Source organism: Pleurodeles waltl, chromosome 3_1 (genome assembly GCF_031143425.1).
Source record: "Pleurodeles waltl isolate 20211129_DDA chromosome 3_1, aPleWal1.hap1.20221129, whole genome shotgun sequence".
Lineage (NCBI taxonomy): Eukaryota > Metazoa > Chordata > Amphibia > Caudata > Salamandridae > Pleurodeles > Pleurodeles waltl.
Genome location: NC_090440.1, coordinates 1,553,895,676 through 1,553,908,733, shown reverse-complemented (window position 1 = coordinate 1,553,908,733; position 13,058 = coordinate 1,553,895,676). Strand labels below are relative to the sequence as shown.

Genomic DNA, 13,058 nt, shown 5'->3' with positions numbered 1-13,058 from the left:
CCCACTCCTTTGGGATTCTCTTTTGTTGCTCCCGAGTTTCCTCCAGAGAATATACTATGGTTGATGAAAGACTGCATCTCAACACGGAAGCACCCTTTCCCTCTGGACACATTCCTATGATCCAAATTCAATGTGGTTTAAATTGTTTAACACAGATCACTTCAAAGATGGTAGGTGTCCGCATGTGCAGCAGCGCCTATTCCCACACTTTCATCTACACCTATGCCCATGTGCAGCTAGGCTTGCTTTGACACAATGTGAGCAGGCGATGCCATACACCCACAACACCAATACACTTTCCACACAGACTACCTAACAATACACAAGCCCCTCATGCTTAAGCATCCAATATCTCATTCCTTTTTACATTCCTGGCGAGACACATCAGTAAAGCAGGTGAAAAGTGCAAGTCTGGACATCAAGCATGTCATCAAGACATTACCCATATAATCTACATGACAGACACACTTTTCCATCCAAAGCACTCTCAAAGAGTAGCATGCAACTCACTATTTAAATGCAACTACCATACAATATAATGCTCAGTGTGTGAATTTAGAACAGGTCCAACTGCAATTTTACATTTCATGTTAATGTTCTTGGAGCTTCTTAACACCACGCTGGGCACGTACACTTGTCCCTATAGTATGAACGGACACAACATACAATAGTGTGTATGGTGAAGCAGGCACATTTTTCATACAAATATAACATAGTCAGTATTTGACTTAAATCATGTTTATGTATAGGTACTGTGCTATAATTGCTTGCTTTTCAAATACAGGGAGTGCAGAATTATTAGGCAAATGAGTATTTTGACCACATCATCCTCTTTATGCATGTTGTCTTACTCCAAGCTGTATAGGCTCGAAAGCCTACTACCAATTAAGCATATTAGGTGATGTGCATCTCTGTAATGAGAAGGGGTGTGGTCTAATGACATCAACACCCTATATCAGGTGTGCATAATTATTAGGCAACTTCCTTTCCTTTGGCAAAATGGGTCAAAAGAAGGACTTGACAGGCTCAGAAAAGTCAAAAATAGTGAGATATCTTGCAGAGGGATGCAGCACTCTTAAAATTGCAAAGCTTCTGAAGCGTGATCATCGAACAATCAAGCGTTTCATTCAAAATAGTCAACAGGGTCGCAAGAAGCGTGTGGAAAAACCAAGGCGCAAAATAACTGCCCATGAACTGAGAAAAGTCAAGCGTGCAGCTGCCACGATGCCACTTGCCACCAGTTTGGCCATATTTCAGAGCTGCAACATCACTGGAGTGCCCAAAAGCACAAGGTGTGCAATACTCAGAGACATGGCCAAGGTAAGAAAGGCTGAAAGACGACCACCACTGAACAAGACACACAAGCTGAAACGTCAAGACTGGGCCAAGAAATATCTCAAGACTGATTTTTCTAAGGTTTTATGGACTGATGAAATGAGAGTGAGTCTTGATGGGCCAGATGGATGGGCCCGTGGCTGGATTGGTAAAGGGCAGAGAGCTCCAGTCCGACTCAGACGCCAGCAAGGTGGAGGTGGAGTACTGGTTTGGGCTGGTATCATCAAAGATGAGCTTGTGGGGCCTTTTCGGGTTGAGGATGGAGTCAAGCTCAACTCCCAGTCCTACTGCCAGTTCCTGGAAGACACCTTCTTCAAGCAGTGGTACAGGAAGAAGTCTGCATCCTTCAAGAAAAACATGATTTTCATGCAGGACAATGCTCCATCACACGCGTCCAAGTACTCCACAGCGTGGCTGGCAAGAAAGGGTATAAAAGAAGGAAATCTAATGACATGGCCTCCTTGTTCACCTGATCTGAACCCCATTGAGAACCTGTGGTCCATCATCAAATGTGAGATTTACAAGGAGGGAAAACAGTACACCTCTGAACAGTGTCTGGGAGGCTGTGGTTGCTGCTGCACGCAATGTTGATGGTGAACAGATCAAAACACTGACAGAATCCATGGATGGCAGGCTTTTGAGTGTCCTTGCAAAGAAAGGTGGCTATATTGGTCACTGATTTGTTTTTGTTTTGTTTTTGAATGTCAGAAATGTATATTTGTGAATGTTGAGATGTTATATTGGTTTCACTGGTAATAATAAATAATTGAAATGGGTATATATTTTTTTTTGTTAAGTTGCCTAATAATTATGCACAGTAATAGTCACCTGCACACACAGATATCCCCCTAACATAGCTAAAACTAAAAACAAACTAAAAACTACTTCCAAAAATATTCAGCTTTGATATTAATGAGTTTTTTGGGTTCATTGAGAACATGGTTGTTGTTCAATAATAAAATTAATCCTCAAAAATACAACTTGCCTAATAATTCTGCACTCCCTGTATGCCTAAACATTCCTGAAATTTCTATAATATACTAAATTAAAATTCAACTAATTTAAAACACAATAAAAACTCAGATGATCACAGCAAGGATGTATATGACGCACTGGTAAAACAATTTTGGGTGGCACGCACCCTCGGATTTGGATTTAAAAAACAGTCAACACGAACGATAAGAAAATAACTTGATTGTTTAGAGCGAGTAGGATATATGGCTTTTAAACACTGCCTGAAAACAAAACAGTCGATCGCTACTAGGCTTTCTATCTATGGACACTTTGCACTAAAACGGGTTGGGCGGGTGACTTGTACACAGATTCACAGCAGTTGTATATTTGCATGCTAAAGCAATGGATAATCTGCACAAAATACAGGGATGTGGTAGGTGTCAAGGAAGTATTCAAGAGCTTGAACAGTGGGGAGAATAAGCTATAATCACAAACAGATCACTCCTAAAACCCCGGCCTCTATGGCTTACCAATCAAGGCTTTGAAGGTTAAGCTGACAAGAAAAATACAGGTTTAAAATCTTCATTCATAAGTGAAATATAGTCAGTGTCGAATTCTTGAGTGTCTGTAGTTTTCGGTTTGCAGACGAGTGGAGAATTTTGGTTTGGGATTCAATGTTTTTGCCTGGGGGCTAGAATTTCAAATTGTGGCCAATTGGGCTTTAAATACATCAGCTTATTGGGGAAATATGCAAAGTATCAGATGTCTAAGGCAGTATGTAAAGAATGCTAAGAATGCGGTTCCCACGCCAGAATACACAGAGAAAGAAAACTGCGTACTCTGCGAAAGTTCAAGAGAAAGTCGGAATGTGAATGACTGCATCATCGGGGCTAAGGGTGGAGTTTCTGCAAGTTGTCTGTGTTGCATCTTCATAAATGTTGACTCTCTACCCTGGGATTCCACTGATGGACCAAAAATAAACAAATCGTCCAAAACACACTACAGCTAACACCCAGACGGTGTATGTTAGCAATGCCAATACTACAGAAAAGGTGGAAAGATAAAGTAGGTGGAAGGTTAAAGTAGGCGGAAGCCAGTTTCCTACATTTGCTGCATTCCACTCACTGCATACCGAAAAGCGGCATGCCATGGTGGACCTTAAAAAGGAAAATCCACAGTGCAAAAATCAATCATTTACGAAGCACACAGACGTCGAATTAACCAGCTATCTACAATAGCAAACCAATAACTCAAGGCTGTAAAAATAAAACTGCTCCTCTGGCTCCAAGAATAAGATGGCTGGATTTGTAACTTATGGGGACATGGTCTCAGCTGACTGAAACTTCAGACATGTCAGAATACATTTCAAATGTTGATAAATTTGACTTATGTACATATCTTTAAATATTCTTTGATAAGATGATAAACATATGGGCCCTTCATATTCAAAAACAACCCACAAGATAAAGAGGGTAGTGTTGTTTAAGGAAGTTAAATTTATTTTTATTCTTACCAGTATTCGTTTTTAACACGTACCTAGCTACAATGTCAGTGAAGCGCTTACATTTAACCAATCCAGTAAAATAACATTTGATACATTTAAGAGGAGGACGTAGAGCACAATTTTACAACTGCACATCAGGAAAACTCGGAAACATCGACACAGTGTGGTCACTGGCACAGCAGGTTTTAAAAGGATGACTTAAGTTTTTTCCAATGCTGGCGTAAAAGTTGTACTTTTTATTTCAGAAGGCATGGAATTTGCAGAATTCAGGAGTATTTATTTTCAAACAGCATATATGCCTTGGTAGTCGGAGTTCACCGTAAAATTAAATTGGTTGTTGAAAAGTGGGAGCTTTGTTGGTTAAATAAGCAACACTGAACATTATTCTAGGCTACAGAGGGAGCCACCGAAGAGAGGCGGTTTGACATAGCCGAATTTCTTGGCACCGTAGAGTGAAATACATATTTGAGAAGTGTAAGACTTTAATAAGAGGAGACTTAGTAAAAGGGACACAAGAACTCGAAAATAACACTAATAACTCAAGTTTGCAATGAACCACGTGTTACAGGGAAACAACAGCAATTAAGATTTAGCAGACAAGTAATATTTTCAGTCATTCACAGTGCACTACAGCAAATGGAGAAAATGGGCTGACTCCCTGTCCCATTCTGTAGCAGATGGAAGCAAAATGTGAAGGACATGAACAGACCAATGGATGAAGAAGGCTGCGGATATCACAGGTATAAATATATACATACATATATATATATATATATATATATATTTTTTTTTTTTTCCTTAGGATTTTTGATACACATGAAGCTGCCAAAACAGCAAAAGGATTCTGTAGGCCAGATCTAACTAGCACTGGCAAAGCAATAGGTCTCGCCTACACAAGAGCTATAGGCTTTGCCAATGTGTTTTAGCCATGTTGTACACCAGCATGGCTGCTGTTCAGCATGTCTAAAAGTTATTGGCGTATAGCAAAGAGTTGCATGGAGTGTTGTACAGTGGAGAGGCGAGTAGTGGAGTGGCAGAAAGTGCCATGTATTGTAGTGGTGTAGTGAGGAGTTGTGTAGAGTGGCATAAAGTGCACTTTTGTAGACTGCATTGGTGTACAGTGCTGCAGAGTACAGTGGCGTAGAGTTAAGTGGCACTGAATACAGGGGCATACAATGCAGCATCGTAGACTGCAGTGGCATAGATAAGAGTGGTGCATAGCAGAGGTGGGTGGAGTGGTGCAGAGTTGAGTGATGCAGAAGGCAATGGCGCACAGTAGAGTCAAGTGGCGTAGAGTGCAGTGGATTAGAGTGGTGCCAAGTAGAGCAGAGTGGCGTATAGTGCAGTGCTGTGTTGTAGAGTGGAGCAGTGGAGATTAGAGTGGAGTAGAGCTCAGTAGCACAGAAAGCAGTGTTTCAGAGCAGAGTGTCAGTGGAGTAGAGTGGTGTAGAGTACAGTGAAGTGGTGACAGAATGCAGTTGTGTAGAGTGCACTGGCATAGAGTACAGTGGTTAAGAGTAGAGTGGCATAGAGTGCAGTTGTGTAGAGTAAATTATTTCAAAGTGGTGTGGAGTGGTGCAAGGTACACTGCAGCTGCACAGAGTGGCACAGCGTAGAGTAAACAGGTGTAGAGTGCAGTGGTGCAGAGTAGATTAGAGTACAGTGGATCGACAGAGCGCAGGGACACACAGTTGTTTTACAGAGTAAAGTGCTTTGGCATAAAGTGCAGTGGCAAAAAGTGCAGTTTTGGATAGTGGAGTAGAGTACAGAGGGGTAGAGTGGAGTTGTGCAGAGTAGATTGGTGCAGCCTAGACTGAAGTGGTGTACAGTACAGGGGTGTAGCGTGGTGAAGAGGTACACTGGCATAGAGTAGAGCAATAGAGTGAAGTAGAAAGGTGCAGCGTGAAGTGGCGTACAGTGTAGTGATACACATTCAGCGGAGTTGAGTGGTGTAAAGTGGAGTGGTGCGGAGTAGTGTGCAGTAGTGTAGAGCAGAGTATGCATTGTATGGTAGCATTGCCATTACAGACAACACATTTTCAAATGACATGACCACTAAATTTACACAGATATATAGTTTACACTATACACTGCACAAACGTAAATGTGTGGAAATTGCATCACCTAGTGTAAGGATTTGTTTTGCTCATTTTAAAGTATTTGTTTCCAACAGACTTCAGAAATGTCAAAAAATGTGCTTTGTTTGTGTTCCTCATTCTGATATATTCTGAAATACACAGTTCATTTAGACGTTGTGTGCTAGAAAACAAATCTCTTTCCTAACCCCAATATCCAGCAAAATTGTCACATAAATCCTCTCAGGTTATAGTCAAAGAAAGAAAAGCAAACAAGCGCCCTTGAAAGACACCGCTTGATATTTGACCTCCATCTTAGAATGCACTGCAAATATGACAAGATAAGAACAAGATTCAAAGGCTGATTGACAAAAAGGGAGTTCATGGAAGAATACAGTAAACACGGTTTATGAAACGGGAAGGATGAACTGAACCTGGAGAGCCTACAGCAAATAAAGCCAGCAAATAGAAAGCACGAAAATGTGAGTTACAAACCACAAAGCCAATGATGATCAACTGGTGAAATGCATTCCTAGGTTAACTTTCTTAAAGTCCCCAAGATGTCTTCAGCAAACCAGACATCTTCGCTGTCAGATAGGCTGGGACTCAAAAAGGAAGTTAAAAAAAGTGTATGGTCAACTATGTCTGACACTGCAGTTAATGGAAACAGCACTAGCAGATAGAGCATGGCTTTATTCAGAATACAGAATGCATAGTCTATCACCCAAAGGGTTACTGTTTCTTTGCTGCACAGTGGTCTGAATAGCAAATTATAGGAAACTAGTAAGCTCCAATCATTCAAGTAGTTAAATGGAAATTATTTTTCTTTATCAGTTTTAACATAGAAAGGAAGTTTAGTGACAGATCTGAACTATAAGTTTATATAACAAGTGTGAGACTAGGCCGAGAGAAAATATATAAAAATGAACAAGCATTTCAAATTATGAGATAAAACATTACTGCAAATGATGCCCATTAGTGTATGAATTTAGATGCAATACCATCATCAGTGAATGTTGAAGGTTTTCGTGGGTGCCCAATTAACTGAGAAGCAGGACTATTTCTTCCACTATTGCACATGTAAAACCTTTACAATCTCTGTCAAATGGATTCCCGTTGCATTACATTTTTTTGAGTTATTCTGAATGGCAAGATACTGCTTTTAACAACTGTAATAAGTTCAGTTAAATAGCTTTAATCGGTCATTGAGGCCATGAAAGCATAAAGAAATACAATAATGACAAAATATAAAAACAGACAATAAGGAGATAAGATTGGTCTAAAATCTCAATATACATTTACGTGGTTTAAAACGTAACAATAAAAATACATAAATTTTCTTCATACCTGCTAAATCCTAAAAAATATTAACATGGAATAAAAGATTTATTTCAATAAGTGATGTCTTATACGCCAAGTTGTCGCAAGGAACTTGCTGACAGCGTGGATAACGTTTACGGAAGTGTCACTCTTTAAAAACCTGATAGCTGTAAAACATTGTCTCAGGCCCAGGTTCCGACAAGTTGCAATGATCCATTTTGCTCTGGGAGTTGAATAAGCAGGGCAAAAGAACATAAAATGTTCAATAGTTTCTGTGCAAACAAGGCAAGCTGGGCAAAGATCTGTAAATGAAGACCCGCCCCAATTTTTAGTTAGAGATAACAACGGGAGGCTGAAGCGTGCGTAAAGACCCTTCCCCAGCAGGTCAGGAATCAGGTCAAGATATTGTTCAAACTGGGGGTACCACTTGAAATCGATGAACAGATTGGTCAATCTACCATAGGATGTGCAACGGACCAGGTCACTCTTTATATGGGACCAATATACTGTCTTTAGAAGGGTCTTGTCAGCTCTCTCCAAGTTATGTGGCTCTTCCCAAAACCTTCTTAGACCCAGAACAGAGAACAAATTGGATACATGCATGACCCAGGGTATGGTAGCTGCTCCTGGCCTCCTTAGAATATCCAGTACTGAATCTCTGTATACAATAAGTTCCGGAACAGTCCAGATCCTTACCCAATATAACAAGGGTCTTAAGGCTAACAAATTGGTTATACGATTAAAGCCTAGGTCCAAAAACACAGGGATCAGAGAAGTACTCTGGGGGCAAGCAAGTAGGGCCCTGGCAAGGTTGTTTTCTCCTACTGCCAATCTTTTGCTCTCAGAGTATCCCCTTAGTTCGGCACCATAGGTGGCTGCACCCTGCGCCTTTGCCAGATAGATTTTGATAGCTGGAGATACGGCTTTGGAGACAGAATTCTTATAGAAGCACAGGATAGCAGCCACTCTATGCTGAAGGAGCCCCACGCTTTTACTGATTTGCTCCTCCCAATGCAAGTTATTTGAGAGCCTCACGCCTAAGTAGTCTATGGTCTTTACTTTATTTAATAGGGCCCCATCCAAATTGATGGTGCATCTTCGGCTACTGCCAGGGGAAAACACCATGAATTTTGCTTTATTAACATTCAATTCCAAGCCATGGTCATCACAGAAGGGCTTGAATCTATCCACAAGTGTTTGGAGGCCCATATGAGTCTTGGAGATAAGAAGGGAATCGTCAGCAAACAACAATATTGGAATCTTCTGCTTGTTTAGAGTGGAGGCGTCATTGGTGCATGAAAACAAGATTTGTACCACTTTATTGATGAATAGCGTAAATAGTGTGGGAGCCAAGACGCAACCCTGGCGAACTCCCCTCCGTATAGGAATCTTATCAGTCAATTCTCCTTGGTCGCCCCACCTCACTTGTGCATATGTGTCATCATGTAGGCGTTGGAACAAAAAAACTAGATTGGTGGGGAAACCCATCTGAAGTAATGCTTCCCAAAGCTTTTCTCTGCAAACCAAATCAAAGGCAGATCTAAAGTCTACGAAAACAACAAAAAGAGGTTGTTTTGCGAGGACCACATATTTCCAATATAGGAGAATCAATCATCTATTGTGCTCAGTTCTTTTCATGGTTTGAATAAGTATTGGACTTTTCTTTATGTTTTCAGATTTGGTGTGTAATTTTTTTTCCTCTTCAAACTGCAGTTCACTTCTTTCAATATTATAGAGAATGCAACATGGTTTTAAAAATCTTCAATTTAATGGACGATTTGTGTCCACAGTGGAGGCTCCATACCATTAGAGTGATCTATGATATTGAGAAGGTACAGCATATGAGATTCTTATGAGAATGCATCAGAGAATGATCAAAGTTAGCTGTTCCATTGATAGGAGTGGACGGGTGTTGTGACAGGACAGTGTAATAAACCCTCCAGCTAAATAGGTTTACTCATAGTCATGAGCGTTTACAATGCCATATGCTTTATCTTTGTTGGGACAGGAGACTGTTCAGTATTGTCTGAGTGCAAGCATTTTTAGTGAGGCGTTCGTGGGATAGGATCAGAAAATCTATTAGGTATTAAAATTGACTAGAACAGTATTTCTGTAATAGTTTAAGCACATGTAGGTCGCCAGATCAGTGACGGGAGTACTAAATTTCTAATCATACCAAGGGGGCCTGAAGAGAAAGTGCAATGATGGCTTTGAAATGCTGTGCCCACTTGTTCAGTGGGCTATTAAGACAAAAAAAAAACGATTACACTTTTAGACATGTGCAACTCTTGCAAGAGTGATTATTGCACTTTTACTGGAAAAATATATCACATTCTGTGCCACTCAATAAATGCCCAACTTCGATTCATTATTAAATACTGATTAAGTTTGAAAATACTACATCATTGATTCCGGTCTAGCACGGTAACCCCAGAACCAAGTGGACTGGTGCTTTGCAGCCATTCCAAAGGCACTCTACAAATGCTGATAACACATATCCGGGTTGATCATTTACAAATATTTTAAATCAGAATCCTGCTATTTTGCGAATGAGAGGTCTTGATGCCCAATGTTTTTCTGAAAATCAATTTTCAAATTCTATAGGATTGCCAAATTAAGGGGTTCAAACTTGTTCAGACCCACATCGTGTAGATATCCAGGTGTTTTTATAACTCAATTTAGTTCTGATGCCAGCTAAGCATACATGTTTCCCGTTTCCCTTAATCACTCTGGACTTGTTTTGATTCTCAGACTCATTTCATACATGGACATGAGAGACTCGATGAAAGTGGTTTCTGGACACCTCTATTTTATTTTTACTTTTGTTCTTATCTTATTGTATACTGATCCAGAATATTCAACAACTCCTGATGCTGTGCTGAAAAAAATAAACAGTCTACATTGTACACCAACTGCCAACATGCTCCTTCCCTCTTCACTGCTATTATTTTGTAACTGGCTATTTTTAAAATGCTACATAATGCAAAGTTCTAAACAAATAATGCAAATAAACAAAACACATGGAAAAAACACTGTAATTTCATATAAACACATGTTCCAGACAGCGTCTGGGTAGAATATCACTGTGTAATAAAGAAGTATAACAACCTTTTAGATGTGCCATGCCACTATCAATTGATTATGTTTATTTGAAAATATTGAGCTAAAATACAAATCAAACAAATGTGTACATGTAACAAAGTTCACGGCCGGATATACACTGCCGGGCTGGGAACAAACTCCATGAACAACTAATACAATAAAATGCTGGAATCCTACCTTTGTCTTATGGGGGCCGTTGTTAAGGTAACTCAATGCTCCTGTCCTGTGAGGAACACACTAAAATAAAAGGGGGACTCATCGATCTATGTAGAAAAAAAAAAAGGAGGGTAATTGAAGGAGACAAAAAAAAAAAAGGTTTTTTTTAAATATAACATTCTGCTGAGAAAGTGAGAGTAACTTTAAAATCATTACACTCCATAACTGTGTTGGGTATCAATAAACAATGTGCTAGCTTATTGAGAGCAGAGCGGTTATAACATACTATAGTCGTACTCCGTAGCAACCGAGAAATATTTCAGAGGCAACCAAAAAGAATAAAAAGGGCAAATTAAGACCCTAGAGAGCACTGAAAGCCAGGATGGTCTTGCATTTGCTAGAGTTAGAGCTATTAGCGTTGTAAACTCCTAGCCGTACTTTCCTTACCACATAAATCGAAAATGAAAAGTAAAACAGTTTCACATAAGCAAATCGATTCAAAGCACCATGCCATGAGCATGAAGGAGACACACAGAAGGAAAAAGAAGTTTGCTCGCAGCCAAACGTATTGACAAAAGTGCAATTAGCAATGTAATAGGGTCAATATCCAAGGCGGTAACCAAAGTGCCCCAAGGAGGGACAACCGTAAAGCATTTACCAATGATAAAGGATTTTTGAAGGGCAAGCCCCTCAACCTAAAAAGCAAAAAGACCCAAAAATGATGCTAACAGCTTAGCTTCCCCATTAGTTGGACACAACAAATACCTTAGACACACAACACGTATAGCAATGTCTAAAGAATTCACTCAGCCTTGCTCTCAGGAAAAACCTGTTTTAGGTTTGGCTGGGAGGCCTCATCATCAATTTCTCATAAACATACAACTAGAAGAGAGACAATAGGCTTAGCCCCTAATCACGAGTTTGGTGGGCGGTGACCTTCCCCGCGGCCCCTATTACGAGTTTTCTTTTGGGACAAATTTATCCTCTCTGACAGTTTCTTTGACTGTTTTACCCATTTCGTGATGCATTAAAAAGCTTGTCACTAAATAGAGTCAGTGTCTCAGAATTCAGGTTTACTGTTTAAGGAAGGTGGAGACCAGGATTTTTGCGGGGCTAAAGTCCAAAATCAGTGACTTGCCAAGCCATTAATGTCAATTTAAAAGAGTATACAAAAATAAACACTCGACTGCCTGCTCTCAAACATGACAATTAACAGTTTAGACAGAATACAGATGAGAAAGTGTTAGGTAAAACATCAATTATGTAGAAAAACTTGGTTTTCTCATTTGAGTGAAGTCGCTACCTGGATAAACATTTGAAGAAATCGAAAACTGGCAGGACCTTCGAAACAAAGTATGGCTCTTGTGATGGATGTCATTTTGTTCAGAGTATGTTCCAGGTTTGGCTTCTTACACAGCCAAATAACCTTGAAAAACAACTGTTCATGATCTTTCAGCATCAGGAACAGTGCATGTAAACAGCAAGACTTCAGAAAATGGCACATTTAAATAATTAATACTGAGGAAAAGCATTGCTAAGGTTGCGCACTTGTCCACCAGATGGCCATGAAATGTTTTAAATCGAGGTAACTTGCGAGCCAAAAATTAGGACTCCAAGCTCTTTTCCACTGAATATCTTCCACTTTAAGCTTACCCTGAATAAGCCTCAAATGCACCACCCAGGCTGGTGCTGCCCATCTGGTGATTTACCGTCAGTTTCCAGACCGATTAAATCGGTTCGGCTCCAGACACAGCGTGGACAACAACTCTACAAATTCTCTATTCTAAAATGTCAAGGATCGGGGAAAAACACTTTTTAAATTTTTTATTTTTTTTTACTACCGGAATGAAAACATTCTTGTGGCTGATCTTTAGATCTGTGGTTACAGCTACAAAAACGCAAACTTGTTTAAAGTGCATCAGTGCTTGCTTCTGTGACTGCTTCTGCAAATATACTACATCTAAAATCCATTATCTTTGTACGGTTAGGTAACCAGATGCAAGCAATAAAACTGATTAAGGCATATGTGGAATATTCTGACAAAAATACATAACTACAGCTGATCATCAACCTCTACAGTTTCCTAAATGATCTAATCTCCCGAAAAAGAAAAATATCATGCTGCTGATTTAATCAAATGCTGCAGGGCCTCCCAAGATGTTCTACTAGCCATGTTTTTATGCTATAATTCGGCCAAGTAGATTACACAAAGGAACTAAATCGGAGTAAGGCACTGCAAGTGTCATGGTGAAAAGGCAAGTCCACTTAATGGCTGCAGGGACATTTCCCCTGATAAAAGCAGAGGAAAAGTGCAGGGTGAAACAAGCATTTGAAATGCAATAGGTCTCGCATTTGTGAGAGTTACAAGCTATTGCTGTTGTAAATGACATTGGGCCAGATGTATGAAAGATTTTTGCATTCGCAAACGGTGCAAATGCCCATTTGCGAATGCAAAAAGCCATTTCAGAATGTATTAAAGGCATTCTGAAAGCAATTTTAAGGAACCGCTAAAATAGCGGTTCCTTAAAATTGCGACCCTGTTTTTAAATAAGAAATCGCAAATAAGGATTCCTTATTTGCGATTTCTAAGCACATGTAAGAAGCAATTCCTA

At 39.8% G+C, this 13,058-nt stretch overlaps 1 protein-coding gene across 4 annotated transcripts in view; it reads right to left on the bottom strand.

The window, feature by feature from the left end:
- Positions 1-13,058, bottom strand: part of ACVR1 (activin A receptor type 1) — a 397,514-nt gene that overhangs the window by 231,786 nt on the left and 152,670 nt on the right. For 2 of the 4 annotated variants that reach the window (XM_069225147.1, XM_069225146.1), the window contains exon 3: positions 10,468-10,553. The exons of the other annotated variants lie outside the window; for them this stretch is intronic. The gene's annotated coding sequence lies outside the window, so the exon portion shown is untranslated. The remainder of the gene's footprint in view (positions 1-10,467; positions 10,554-13,058) is intronic. 4 annotated transcript variants of the gene reach the window in all.